The 15,710-nt window shown below is 39.1% G+C and overlaps 1 long non-coding RNA gene across 1 annotated transcript; it reads right to left on the reverse strand.

Moving 5' to 3' along the window:
• Positions 1-9,512, reverse strand: LOC145420432 (uncharacterized). Its single transcript, XR_013901740.1, has 3 exons — positions 9,378-9,512; positions 2,162-2,241; positions 1-116 (listed from the first exon to the last, which is right to left on the reverse strand). It is a non-coding gene; the product is annotated as an uncharacterized LOC145420432 (long non-coding RNA).
• Between the last annotated feature and the right edge of the window lie 6,198 nt (positions 9,513-15,710).

A 15,710-nucleotide genomic window follows, 5' to 3' on the forward strand; every position in this document is an offset into this window, starting at 1 on the left:
GGATCATTTCGACACAGAATATGATGAAGCAAACCACCAGAGACCAACCATTTCGTAGCAAAAGATTTCAGGGAAGCCAAACGGATGCTTTTCTTCCACAAACCTGCTGATGAATTCTTTGAAGACAAAAAGAAACAAAGTGGGAAGGTGAGCTGTTTTCAGCGTGTTAGAATTACAGCTGGCAGTAGGCGGCTCCATGGAAAATCAGTCAAAACAACATTAATGATGTCTACATAATGAATAAATTATAATAATATGTATTATTAAAGAGGTGTGATGAATAGTAGGTTTTAAACTTCTTTAAAACTTTAAATCTACTTAGATTCTGGATATTTTTTAACATTGGTGGAATTTTTTAAATAAACACTTAAAGAGATATGTCACTTCACAGCAAAAAGGTCCTGGTCAAATTCACATTTGGGCCTTTCTATGTGAAATTTGCATGTTCTCCCTCTTTCTGAGGAAGTTCTTTCCAAGTACTCCCACTTCCTCCCATAGTATGCTTTCACAGTTTCAGGATTCCCTGAAACTTTCCCTCTAAAATCCATCTAACCACATACAGGTCAAATTTGACTGGGAAAAGCCTCTTTGCACACTTTAAGAGAAGTCATTAATTTTCAGGTTAAAAGAATTTATGGTAGTGGGGATAGGCTGCAGCAGGTCAAATTTAACCCATACTCTATGTATAGTGGCAGAAATAATTATTTGATCCCACGTAAAACATGTTATAGTACTTAGTGGAGAAAACCTTGTTGGCAAAGCCAGCGATAAGATGTTTCCAGTAGTTGGCACTGAGGTATGCCTTCAGGACCCTAATGTGCTTCTTCTTTAACCACTCCTTTGTTGCCTTGGTGATATGTTTTGGGTCACTGTCATGCTGGAAAACATGTCCATGACCCATCTTCAGTGTTCTTGCTGAGGGAAGGAGGTTGTGGTCCAAGAATTTACGATACACGCCCCTGTCCATTGATCCCGGTGAAGTTCTGTACCTCTAAAAGATAAACAGCCCCAAAGCATAATGTTTTCACCTTCGTGCTTGGCTGCGGGGATGGTGCTCTTTGGGTCATTCTCACCTTGCGGGGCACTGCAAGACTTCAATCTATCAGATCATTAAAAAACTCCATGTAATTTTGGGCTGATCCCCCCCATTTCTGCATGCGTGGAGCTCCAGACCGAGGGTTATTTTATATCACACCAACAGCTAGCACCTTCTCACTTGCCTTCTTGCTGATGGTCATATTGTCAAATCGAGCCATGTGCGGATCGTCCCTGATGTCCTTTGACGCCTCCTCTGGTCTTGCCCATGGTGATAGACAGGTTGGAATGGAAGAAACTTACTCTGTGGACAGGTGTGCTTTGTACACATAACAAGTTTAGCTCATGAGTATCTGATTTACTGGTTGATTGACTGATTGGAATCTGTGTGTCACATGGGCACACTGCACCTGTGTGAACCAGAATTCTAGCTGTGTCGTAGGGGATCACACACTTATTTCACTAAATGACACAGAAATCAATTTATAACTTCGATGTAATGTGTTTTTTCCTGGAGTTTTGGTTGATATTTTCTCTTTTCATTAAAATAAAACTACCGTAAAAATGAGAGACTGGTCATTTCTGCCAAATTCAGTTGGGATCAAATAATTGCTTCCCCCAGCGTGAAGGTTAAAATATTCCACAAGTGGTTTTAAATTATTTCTAATGTTCATTTCATTGTCCATGTGTCTGAATACTTTGGAAAATGAGGAAGTTTTACCTTTTACAGCCTGAAGAAACGAATCATGTTAAGCTGTTGAATTTAAGAGAAAATATTTTGCAAGGATATTGGAAAAAAAAATTCTTAGGACCCAGAAAAAGCTGACCTACCGTACATCCACTCATTAATCTGCTGCAATGTAAACACCACTGGCCAAAAAACAGTACAAAATGTTTTCTAATGAAACACAGATCAACAGTTTCAGGGAAAAAAAAAACTTGGACAACTCCCAGTTGCCTTACTGTGCTGAACTCCACCCATCAAGGTCTCCAAGTTACACAAATTAAACCATATTTGGCCTGGCTTCTCCAGTTCCTCAGACATCCTCAGGAAACTGGCAGCACAGACTCTATGAAACTGAGCCAAGACCAACGTATAAGTGAACCATTCTCTAAAACAACTCACCTTGCACAATAAGTAAGGAAACGCTGCCCAGGCGGAAACGAATATGTCACTGACTTATTCAGAGGAATCCAGTAGGCAGCCTGCTGAGACAGATAATTAAGCTACAAATATATGTTCAATCACACAGAACAAAGATAAAGGCATTCAGGCACCTACACAGCTGTGAAGTAACACCACACACACAAATATCCACAGAGTTCTGCTGAAATTCTGATACAATCTTTCATTCTGTGTACAGATAAAGAATGATGAGAACAGGGCTGTAGGAAATGTTTTAGAAATGCTGAGATCATAAATCAGATGAAATTCCATAGTAAAATTTCCGTTTTTCAGGAAACGTATACTGTAATGGAAAAGTTTATCCAGTGACAGAGGTGACCGATATTAAATTGCAAACAAACTCTGCATGGGAATGGGATCAAGTGTTTGTTTTAAAGGAGGACATTTACTCAGGAGAGTACAGTTTGAGTCCCATTGTTGCCTTTTAGCTTGACAATGTTTAGACAGTATGATGTTGTACAGTATCCCCACACTAAACTTTTCAAATTCTACCAAATTTATAGCTGTTTGTTTGTATTTGTTAAAGTCCATGTTTTTTAGCCTAGGCGTTGTTATATTTTAAACCAAGTCTCTCACAGACTACAGTTTATTTCCCTTTGTGTTGGTATCCTGCTACAAACTGTGATTGGTTATTCTTGGGACAGCCGTGACCTGATTAACTGATTTTAAAAGATCGAAGTGGCTTCACAAAGAACGACATGATAAAAAAAACAGGAAACCTTCATGGTTAAAAGGTGAAGCCAGTGCAGAAATGCCAAAACTGCAGTTCCAATGGTCACATGAGGCTGTCTCCAAAAGTGAGTCAGTCACCATAGTCTCTCATGTTAAAATGTCCATCTTCAGCTGTGAAACAAACATATCTACAGTGTTTCTATAACTATATGCAATACACTAGGATGTTCGGGCTTGCCAGAAAAAAGCATTGTTGCTGATTACTGACTACTAAGCTTTACTTTTGACAACACAAGTCTTTGAATTATATGAATTGACTGATTTTTAATTATCTGACATATAATTTGGCTCTTTGTGAATGAAAGTCTATTTGGAAAGCTTGCACTTCAGTTTTGTGGGTGAAATGAAAGTTCTTTATTATGTGTCTCTGTGAGCTGCACTCATAAAATAGATGATTATGATACTAAATTACAGCACTACCGTATTTTCCGTACCATAAGGCACAGTGCACCTTATAATCCGGTGCACCTAATGTATGAATTCTGGTTATACTTACTGTCCTCAAACCAATTTTATGTGGTACGCGGCATTCAAAAAAATGTTTTAGTACGACTTTGGTAAGCTACAAAGCTGCACTGCTTGATGGATTGTCAGAGTAGTCAGGAGCCTCGCAGAGTAATCTGGGTCCAAAACTCCGTCTGTTTCAGGTCCCAAATTCAAAAGAACACTGCGGCATCACTGAGAGTTAAAAACTGTCTAAATTGTTTCTAAATTCTTTCTTTAATAAAATGATCAGCGTTGCTGCTTTACCAGGTGTAACAATTAAGTTTCACATCCAGGCAACCACGAAAACAGAATTTATTACATTTAACGGAGTTCACAGTTAGCAGGAAGTTAGCTCGCTAGTTTCCACGTAAACATGATATACCATGTTCTGACTGAGAGATTTCTGAAATAATTAAAACTTACAGCTCTGCTATCACTTTCAACATAAATGAAGACAGATAACTAAACAGCAGTTACTTTTGTAGGGCTGCTGAAGTTGGACTAGCTGGTATATAATGATGTGCCATGTGATCGCTAGCGGCACAGCTATGTTAGCACAACATAAACACAGTGAAGCTGGAAGATGAATGCTAACGTTTTTTCCACTAGGGTGGAAACCCAAGGGTTCCCGATGGTTAGGGACAAATGCAATCGCATGGCAGGATGCTATAAACGGACCAAACTTCAGTCAGGAGAACAACTGAGGTAATGTATCCACAATACGAGGTTAGTCATTCATATACTGCAACAACACGGGAACAGAGCAGCTGCGAAAGAATTCAACATTAATAATAATAATAATGGATTGGATTTATATAGCGCTTTTCAAGGCACCCAAAGCGCTTTACAATACCACTATTCATTCACTCTCGCATTCACACACTGGTGGAGGCAAGCTACGGTTGTAGCCACAGCTGCCCTGGGGCAGACTGACAGAAGCGAGGCTGCCATATCGCGCCATCGGCCCCTCTGGCCATTAATGAATCAATGGTACGGATGTAGAGGAAGCAAGAGTTGAGTAAAGTTTGACTTATCTGTTTTCTTTCATTTAATGCGCCTTATAATCCGGTGTGTCTTATGCATGAAAACAGACGTGTTCATCAATAGTGCGCCTTAAAATCTTGTGCGCCTCATGGTCCGAAAAATTCAGTAAGCTAATGGGTGACCTCAGTGACCATAGCTCAAAAGTTCCTAGGCGAATTATAAAATGTATTCATAAATGTTAATGAGATCAAATTAAATCAAATTACAACTTCTCTGTCTTTTTTAAAGTCGACTTACACCATAACGTTTCTAGCAATTACTCAGTTGCATAATTCAGGGATAGAAAGGGAGATCATGAACATATTATAAATTTAAAATGATTTATTTTATCAGTTTATTGGTGACCATCTATTTAATAAAGCTTTCACTAGATTTATTATGAGACATTAAAATAAAGTGCTAACTTGCTGAGTGGTGGGGTGCATGAAATAGCATTGGAGTAATTCCAGTTTCCTTTAGAAACTTCTCAAAAACTGATGGAAAGCTGAGGGAAAATAGAAATATAAAATAAAAAAAATAAAAAATGTTATCTCACACACAGACACAATGCACCCACATACTGACATAAAAATTCCATTCACCTCCAACGCATCTACACAGACACACACACACACACACTTCTGCTGAAATATGAACTGCATTCTCAGTAAGTTCCCTAGAAGAGTAGTGGTTGTGCCAATTGACAGATCATCTGTTTCTGCAGTAGTTTAAGTGTCTAAGGTTTTGGTCTGCAACTCACAAATAGATTTAATTTAGTGCAAGCAGCACTAAATAATTATAAACACTTTGAAAGCTTTTTGAATGCCTTTTTCATCACACAGTTCACTCAAATCCTCTTTTAACTCTGGAATTATAAGTGAGGGCTTGTTTTGCTGCTTCTAGCAACGTGTTTACAAAGCCAAAGCAAAATGGTGTCTCTGTCTTTGCACTGGAACCTCTTGCACTTTAATGCAATGTTAACCTTCCACGTAAAGGCCATCACAGACAGGTGCCCTCATTTTTTATATGCGGTATTTCCATTTTTTTTTTTTTTTTTTACAGGTCTGATGCTGGACGTCATTGACACCATGAGAAACCATGCTTCCTGTAACTACCTGAGCAACTACAGTGGATTCATGTGCCGTTGAGCACAAAAGAGTCTTTCCCAATTTTTTCCAGGAAGGTTATACCATTCGTTCCAATGTTATTTAGAGAGATAGCAAATTAAAAACAATACATCCTACAACCACTCATGTAATGTAATAGCCACATGTCCCTTCAGGCATCATCTTTTTGAACACCACAGTCAAACTGTATATTGTAATACTACTGCTTTTAGAGGTAAACTTTATTGGATTTCAGTAGTTTTTTGGTTTTTAAACTGTTCCCAGCGCATTCGCCCACAACTTGACTTGGTCCCCTCACAAATAAATAAGGTCAGGTCGAGTTGATTTGACACATCTCGGAAATTAAAGCTACATGCCTGCAATGTTAAATTAGCCTTGGGGTGAAGACTGAAACAAACATGTGAACAATCCACCCTGTAGCTGTTTGTTTACTGTTTGTTTAGAACCCACCCACCACTTTAATCACACTCTAGATCTTGTTTTAACATATGGCATAGAAACTGAACATTTAACAGTGTTTCCTGAAAACCCTCTCCTGTCTGATCATTTCCTGATAACATTTACATTTACAATAATTGATTACACAGCGGTGGAGAGTAGACTTTATCAAAGTAGATGTCTTTCTGAAAGCGCTGTAACTAAGTTTAAGAATATAATCCACCCACTGTTATCATCTTCAATGCCCTGTACCAACACAGAGCAGAGCAGCTATCTGAACGCTACCCCAACAGAGGTCGATTATCTTGTTAATAATTTCACCTCCTCACTACGTACGACTCTGGATACTGTAGCTCCTGTGAAAACTAAGGTCTCTAATCAGAAGTATTTGACTCCGTGGTATAATTCTCAAACACGTACCCTAAAGCAGATGACTCGTAAGCTGGAGAGGAAATGGCGTGTCACAAATTTAGAGGATCATCATTTAGCCTGGAGAAATAGTTTGCTGCTTTATAAGAAAGCCCTCCGCAAAGCCAGAACATCTTACTATTCATCACTGATTGAAGAAAATAAGAACAACCCCAGGTTTCTCTTCAGCACTGTAGCCAGGCTGACAAAAAGTCAGAGCTCTTTTGAGCCAACCATCCCTTTAACGTTAACTAGTAATGACTTCATGAACTTCTTCACAAATAAAATTTTTATCATTAGAGAAAAAATTACCAGTAATCATCCCACAGATGTAATATTATCTACAGCTACTCTTAGTACCATTGATATTAAGTTAGACTCTTTTTCTCTAATTGATCTTTCTGAGTTAACTTCAATAATTACTTCCTCCAAACCTTCAACGTGTCTTTTAGACCCCATTCCTACAAAACTGCTCAAAGAAGTCCTGCCATTAATTAATTCTTCGATCTTAAATATGATCAACCTATCTCTAATAATCGGCTATGTACCACAGGCCTTCAAGCTGGCTGTAGTTAAACCTTTACTCAAAAAGCCATCTCTAGACCCAGCAGTCTTAGCTAATTATAGGCCAATCTCCAACCTTCCTTTCATATCAAAAATCCTTGAAAGAGTAGTTGTCAAACAGCTAACAGATCATCTGCAGAGGAATGGCTTATTTAAAGAGTTTAAGTCAGGTTTCAGAGCTCATCACAGCACAGAAACAGCTTTAGTGAAGGTTACAAATGATCTTCTTATGGCCTCTGACAGTGGACTCATCTCTGTGCTTGTCCTGCTAGACCTTAGTGCAGCATTCGATACTGTTGACCATAATATCCTATTAGAGCGATTAGAACATGCTGTAGGTATTACAGGTACTGCACTGCAGTGGTTTGTATCATATCTATCTAATAGACTCCAATTTGTGTATGTAAATGGAGAGTCCTCTTCACACACTGAGGTTAATTATGGAGTTCCACAGGGTTCAGTGCTAGGACCAATTCTGTTTACATTATACATGCTTCCCTTAGGCAGCATCATTAGAAGACATAGCATACATTTTCACTGCTATGCAGATGACACCCAGCTCTATCTGTCCATGAAGCCAGATAGCACACACCAATTAGTTAGACTGCAGGAATGTCTTAAAGACATAAAGACCTGGATGGCCGCTAACTTTCTGCTTCTTAATTCAGATAAAACTGAGGTTATTGTACTCGGCCCTGAAAATCTTAGAAATATGGTATCTAACCAGATTCTTACTCTGGATGGCATTACCTTGGCCTCCAGTAACACTGTGAGGAACCTTGGAGTCATTTTTGACCAGGACATGTCCTTCAACGCACATATTAAACAAATATGTAAGACTGCTTTCTTCCATTTGCGCAACATCTCTAAAATTAGAAATATCCTGTCTCAGAGTGACGCTGAAAAACTAGTTCATGCATTTATTACTTCCAGGCTGGACTACTGTAATTCATTATTATCAGGATGTCCAAAAAACTCGCTGAAAAGCCTTCAACTAATCCAAAATGCTGCAGCAAGAGTCCTGACAGGGACTAGAAAGAGAGAGCATATTTCTCCTGTTTTGGCTTCCCTTCATTGGCTTCCTGTTAAATCCAGAATTGAATTCAAAATCCTGCTCCTCACATACAAGGTCTTAAATAATCAGGCCCCATCTTATCTTAATGACCTTGTAGTACCATATCACCCTATTAGAGCACTTCGCTCTCGCTCTGCAGGCCTACTTGTTGTTCCTAGAGTATTTAAAAGTAGAATGGGAGGGAGAGCCTTCAGTTTTCAGGCCCCTCTTCTGTGGAACCAGCTTCCAGTTTGGATTCGGGAGACAGACACTATCTCTACTTTCAAGATTAGGCTTAAAACTTTCCTTTTTGCTAAAGCATATAGTTAGGGCTGGACCAGGTGATCCTGAATCCTCCCTTAGTTATGCTGCAATAGACTTAGGCTGCCGGGGGATTCCCATGATGCATTGAGTTTTTCCTTTCCAGTCACCTTTCTCACTCACTATGTATTAACAGACCTCTCTGCATTGAATCATATCTGTTATTAACCTCTGTCTCTCTTCCACAGCATGTCTTTTATCCTGTCTTCCTTCTCTCACCCCAACCAGTCGCAGCAGATGGCCGCCCCTCCCTGAGCCTGGTTCTGCCGGAGGTTTCTTCCTGTTAAAAGGGAGTTTTTCCTTCCCACTGTCGCCAAAGTGCTTGCTCATAGGTTGTCATATGATTGTTGGGCTTTTCTCTGTATCTATGAAGCGCCTTGAGGCGACTTTTGTTGTGATTTGGTGCTATATAAATAAAATTGAATTGAATTGAATTACTAGGAACAGGAATGTAGAACCACCCTTCGTAACAAGAATCTGAGTAAGTAAGTGATACATTTCTGTGTAATTTTATCTTATTATTTCATCTGTGTAATTTCATATCTTTATCTCTTACATTTCAGTGGGGGGGGGGGGGGGGGGATTTTGGCCCTCCCTTCTTGATAATATTGCGTCAGTTCATTGAGGACTACAGGCATTTATTTGCACGCGGCATTTCAATCAGTTCAAGATGTGGACTTTGCCTGGGCCATTGCCAAATCAGACCGTTTATCTACACTCTCCTTCTGTATTTTGACAAATAAAGAGATAATGACACAGGTTGTAATTTTTAAAACCTCATAATGACCAATATTTTTTGTGCTGTTAAATCAAACCTTATAAGAGGATGTGCTGTGTTTTTACCACAAAATACAAAATACACAATCAAAGCTGTTGAAACTGGTTTTGACACCAGGGTGACTATATTAATTAAATCAAATGTTTTGACAGGATACTCCTACATTAATAATGCAATACATTCCAGTGTTACCAAATCATTTCCCAGATGTTAGCGGATACTTACCCAGACAGATTCTTTGAAAAATGGAGCCCTTTGGATGCCAGATTTTCCTCATATTTCACACTCATCTTTCTCGTATTCTGTTAATGCGTCAGTAGCTAAGTAAGCAGCTGTGATGATTAGAACAGCGAATGCACTGAATGTAGTTTCGTTAACCGTGAACTGCTCCCTTAATGACCTTTTAGTCTTCATTGGACCTTTTGACCACACAGGGTGACATTGGTTAGAGATTATGACACTGCTGTTTCATCAGTTGTCTTTCCTCTGCTTGTCACTGAATTGCCTCAGTTTCCCTCTCATTTAAGCAAGTGACCAACCATCCTTCCTCTCCATTACAACCCCCCTTCTTCCTGCCTGTGTGTACTTTGGCTCCATATTAGCCAACAACTCATGGGACACACTCAAGACAAACAACCAGCAGTTGAGACCACAGGCAGCAATACGTGTTTGGCAGTGAAACAACCAACTATGATCAAACATAGAGGTAGAAACTGAGTTCGCCCTCTGGAATGACTTAACATGATGTCACCTTTTGACCCCAAAAAGACCCAAGGATAAACTGTCCTCTGATTTCGCAGCACTCAGGGTGTGTCAAAGCATGCACTTCCCACTTCTACTTCCGCTTGAAATTTGAGAAACAAAGTTACTTTTTAAAAAGAAAAAAAAAGAATTTAAAGGGAAACAACCCATAAAGGATGTTAATTTGTGTTTCAGTTATTTTTGAGTTAAGTTAAGTTACAGATTGATTGCTGTTGAAAATATAAAACTTTATTTCAGCAGCTTATTTTTTTTAACTTAATTATTTATTATTAATGAATTCAAAATGACATTAAACTGAGCAATGAAGCAGAACAGTTCTCATCAGGTTGAAAACATCAGCCATTTTCACTTCTTGTAAATAAACTTTTATTCATAGACTAATGTTCAAACAAACTATAATGATTACAGAAGGAAAATATTCTTAAATCTCCAGCATCATTGGTGTCTGACATTTCCTAAAACATGGCCAAACATCACTGTAATCAACAGGTCGCAGGCACTATAGAGCAATGAACTTTAGGATTGGTAGAGGAGGGGAAGTACAAATTCAAACAAACTGATTATTATGTCACATAGTGTCAAATGAATTGAAACAGAGCCAGGGACAAGTAGTTGTCTATTTTTAAAGTCTGTTTAGAATCAGGCTGAAGAACGGACGCACAATTTTTTCGTAACTTGTCTCAGAGCACAACTCGGACCCAAACAGATGTGTGCATGCTTATAAAACCATAACACTTATGTAAGCCACCCTGCCCTTAATGGTGTTGCCATTAAACTTGTCCCAACAACTTTGTTGACCTGCCAAAAGTAAACATTCCTGCATGGCAACAAGCAACATAAAAACTCAACTTAAAAGTTATGGGCCAGAAATAATGTTATCTGCCACATATTATGCCCTTACACTATAACAGTTTAGCAATGTTTGTTAATTTTGTGATTGTGTGCAATGAGATTGCGGGGCGATCGTGGCTCAAGAGTTGGGAGTTCACCTTAGTTACCATTACTAACACTTTAATGAGTTTGAAAACTATTGTCATATCAGTGCATAACGACACTCCCCATGCCTGCATACTGTGAAGTAGTGCAATCTTAGTTCCTTTTTAACGAGCGCACAAAAAGATTGACCAAATAGTTGGAACTGTTTTTTTTCTCAAAAGCAAAGGAGAAATCCCATTTGCATTACAAACGCCTTCATGTGAGATGCTGTTCTGCTGATGTATCTCCTCCTGACATTCCCACTGAACCTGTTAATTACAGCCTGCAGCTGAAGAACGCTGAACCTTGGCTCACCTCTGAAAAGATCCCATACACAGTTTTGAACTTTTTATTGTAGTTTTTTATGACACAGGAGTATACCTTAAGCCAATCTGAAGTCATCTCTTTACAAGATGATAATAATGAAACTAAGGTGTTTATACAGATGTGATAAATTGGTCACAGCCCCGTTGTTGTTCATCCCAGCGTTCTAATAAACTGAATAATGAGGAGTGGAGTCCTCTTTTATTCTATTTGTTGCACTCATCATTCACTAGCAAGTACCAAAACCCCACATGTGAATGTTTTATAATAATGAAGCAACAAAGCTTGGAGCCTTATGAAGTATTGGCAGCAGCTCCCTGACTGATACCTTTGACAAAGTGCGCGTGAGAGAGGGTAGGGCATAGAAACAATGAGAAACGTATGTGGGCACAGAGGCATTTATAGACAGGAGTGTTTAGGGTGTGGATTCAATTCTGGACTTAAGATAAATTCTTCTTCTTCCAGTCGCTCCCTTTAGGGGTCTTCCCAACAGATCATCTGCCTCCATCTAACTCTGTCCCTATCATCCTCCTTTGTCAAACCAAGTCTTTGCACGTCCTCCTTCACTGCATCCACAAATCCTCCGTGGTCTTCCTCTTTTCCTCCTTCTGTCTGGGAGCTCCATCTGTAAAAAATAAAAAACTACATCCAAAATCCAGGCCTCAATTGTACTCTGCTGCCGGAGCTGGAGAAGTAGTTCCTTTGAAGTCAAAAAAGTTGTCATATCGTATGGTCGGTACATTGTAACGTGATGTAAATGATCTGTCGACAAGTCTGTGCAGTCACGAAAATTGGCAAGCATGCAGACATCCACATGGACCCTTGGTCTCAATGTCTGATGACTCAGAGCCAAGCAGATCCCAGCGGTCTCATGAACAACTCTGAATGTCAGCAGAGACAGGTATCAACAGAAGTGAGTGTCAGTGAACCTGGACTAGCCGGCAGATATGATCTGTGAGCTATTTTTTTTACAGGAAATTGTAGAAGGATACATTTCTCTAAAATGTCAACAAGTTGAAAGTCTCTCATGTTCAAACATCATTTGAGAGCATAAAAACATCAAAAATGGACTAAACGCCAGCCAAGAAATGCCTGAGATGAGCACACACACAGCACAAGGTTAGAGATTTATATATGAGCGCAAAGATCCTGAACCTGACCTTAATATCCACTGAAATCTTAGGTAACCCAAGACTGATACTACTGATGTCCACATATATCTGGAGGCTGGGACACCACCTGTAGGGCTGCAGTGTACAATAGACTCAAAGAGTGTCGTTATTTCATCACTTCAACAACTAGATCGATAAATGATAAGAGCCGTTGTGAAAGGCCTTGAATAATTGACATGTGAACACAAAAAATGCCACCGAGCTCAACATCAAAAAGGTTTGCTTCTCCCTATTAGGAGAAGTATTTGGGGAAATTATTAAAATGTCAATATGGAAACAGAGCGGGAAGAAACTTGAGAGTAACTGGAATGTTATTTTTGGTTTGTGATGAGTTGTAATTAACATACCAGTTGTGTAAATTAAACTGATGGGCAGGTTTAGACATCACCTTCGGTAAAATGCTGCCCCACCCACTTTTTCTCACGCTGCTTGGTTTATGAGAATCTTACTCACAAGGATTCTTCTGAAAATATCAGCACAATTGTGAACTGAACTCTTTCTTTATTGATTGTTTTCACTCTTTTATTCCATGCATGGTTTCCTGAAATGAGATGACTTGCTCTTTAAGGAGTTTAACAGGAAATCAGAATACTTGTGATAGGAAAGAGGCGGAACGTCATGTGTTCTCTAGGTTCTGGGCAGCTTACCGGAATACTAACTATTGGTACCCTGAAACTCACTAGGACAGGTGCAAAGTATTGATTACAGTGATTGTATACCTGGATGTTTGCTTTCATCCACTTTCAGTGACAGCTAGGTGGGGTCAAACCATAGCAGATCTCGGGCTGGCAGACCTGGAACAAGTTATTTTCTGTGTGAGTTTTAACGTCCTGGTGCAGGTGGGTGAGATTTGATGCTTGAGGGCATGAAGCTTCTTGTGTAATCACATAATTATCTGTTTATACACTTTCAGTTTGCCGGGATTGTTTAGAACACATATGTCACGTTTCATCAGAAAGCTCATTTGAATGGTTTCATCGGATTAATTCCCTATCACATCATTCACATCATTCTATGTTGCAACTTTGGCATAACTATGTATTGAAAAAAAGACGGGAAACAAATGGATTTGATTTTGCACATTCCACATATTGGCTCGTGTTTGAACACGCTTGTTTACGGTGTGATGTACCGCACATCTCTAAGGCCAGTGGCCTTATTGGGCGGGTTTGTTGTTATTTGAACTGCATGTCAGAGCCTTCTTGGACAGATACTGTAGAAAACATCCAGTCATATCTAACAAGGCAGTGTTACCTCACCCTTCTGCCTGCCTCTACCTCTTTGAAGAGAACATGTTCAGTCTTGTCCTTCAGCTCCATCACATGCACAGTTGCTCTGTGATTACATGTAGGAATTCTGTCGGAGATTTTTGTAAGCAAACGTTTATGTTGTGAAATTGTTCCACTTGTGGAAAAAAAACATGGTGATAGAAGTACAGCAGCTTCCTAGTACCCATGGATACTAGGAAGCTGCTAGTACATCTGGGAATGTAAGCTTTTAAAACATTTTAAAACCGAGTATCCTTCAAGGAAACTGTGTTATTTTTCCTGATATTCATAACACACTCTTTATTTTAATGAGAGAGGGCCCGGTGCTGATGTAACTGTGTTCCTAAAGTAAAGCAGAAGACCACAGCTGCAGAGTTAGTTTTCTAAAGATCAAGCATGAGTTTTGTTAGTTCTGCTGTTGTCATTTTCAGACATGGAGAACATGAGACATACGCGAGCGGGTTAATGGCTACAAAATGAAAATCATTGTTTCAAAACTGATCTGATGCAATCCAAAGCAACTGACCGGTCAACTGCATTGTCAGAAAGTGGTGATTATTGATGATAAGCATTGCAAACATTTGTTTTACAACGTGTTGCATCAGATGGCACATGTTTTCATAAGTGCAGAAAGTCTATAGGTATATGATATTGTACAGCTCCAACAGCGAAGAGCAAGGCACTAATATTTCTGTTTCTGCTCTGTTTAGTGTTATCAACGTACTATCACAGCTTTTTTTCCAACAGCATCATGTGAGCTCACTGTAGCAATAATCATATCATAATTTAATTTAAGATTATCATAAGAAATCAGCTACTCAGCCCACTTCCACTGAGCTTCAGGGAGCTTGTTTTTGGTTCTACAATTATTGCTGCACATTTATTAAGCTCTAACCATTATTATTATTATTATGTACTACTGATATGTTAATAACAATTTTTTTTGCATTTTTGTCCCAGTTACATGTTTCAGATCATCAAACAAAATATAATATTAGAAAGAGATAACTAGTCGCTAACATCTATCAGTCTGGACAGGGTGACAAAGCCAAATGTTTTCAATAATGAGTCCCGTTACATCTGGTGTGAAACTAACACAGCATTTCATTAAACGACAGCCAAACATGGTGGTGTCAGGGTGACGGTCTGGGACTGCTGTCCTGTTTCAGGACCTCACTGGTTGCTGTAATTGATGGAAACATGAATTCTGCTCTCTACCAGAAACTCCTGATGTCACATCTGCCCATCCATTTCCAGAAAAGGCATCTCACAGGTCGCATTTTCAGTTCACATCTTTAATTATCAAAGTATCAAAAATCAAAACAGAGATGGAAGTAGTTACACAGTGATAGTAGCAGTGCAGTTGTACCTGACATCCTTTATTTATTTCTGCTATGACACAGCTATAGAGAAAAAAAAAAGTCTTCAGTAGTAGAAATAGGCACAATATGAATACATGCACTCAGTGCTCAGTGACTATCTAGTAATGACTAGCATCGGGACAACAGGTGACAAAAGTACTATGACCACAAAGACGCCTGCGTCCCTTTAACAATGTGACTCTCACACAACACATACAACAATATAAACCTTCTAACAGAGGAATACAACTTCAGTCTACAAAATTCATTATTATTCTGTCAAAGGAAACCCCTTCTGGTATGTACTCATCCTTCGCTTTGTGCGTCAGAATTTCAGTTTGATTGAGAATGAGAAGTTAGAGTGTCGCTCAGGAATAAAGGGCTTCTGATCTCATGTTTGGCTTTATTTTACTGCCAATAAACAACAAACAGCAATCATCGTGCTTGTCAAATTTCTGTTTGAGCAATAAACTGCTTTTTTCCTTGGGCTATTTTTTTTTTTTTTTTTTTTTTACAATGGAAAAGGGTGTGCAAGTGAACAACAACTATTTTGGCAGTTCGTTTTCAAACAGTGGAAGTTCACGACACACTTAGATTCTAACGTGTCAACAAATCTTGCATAACTTCAGAGTAAACTGATGCAGCGCTTCTGATACCTAGCTAACGATATCTAATGAACACAACATCCGGACCAAA

This window comes from Astatotilapia calliptera, chromosome 15 (genome assembly GCF_964374335.1).
Source record: "Astatotilapia calliptera chromosome 15, fAstCal68.1, whole genome shotgun sequence".
NCBI classification, from domain to species: domain Eukaryota; kingdom Metazoa; phylum Chordata; class Actinopteri; order Cichliformes; family Cichlidae; genus Astatotilapia; species Astatotilapia calliptera.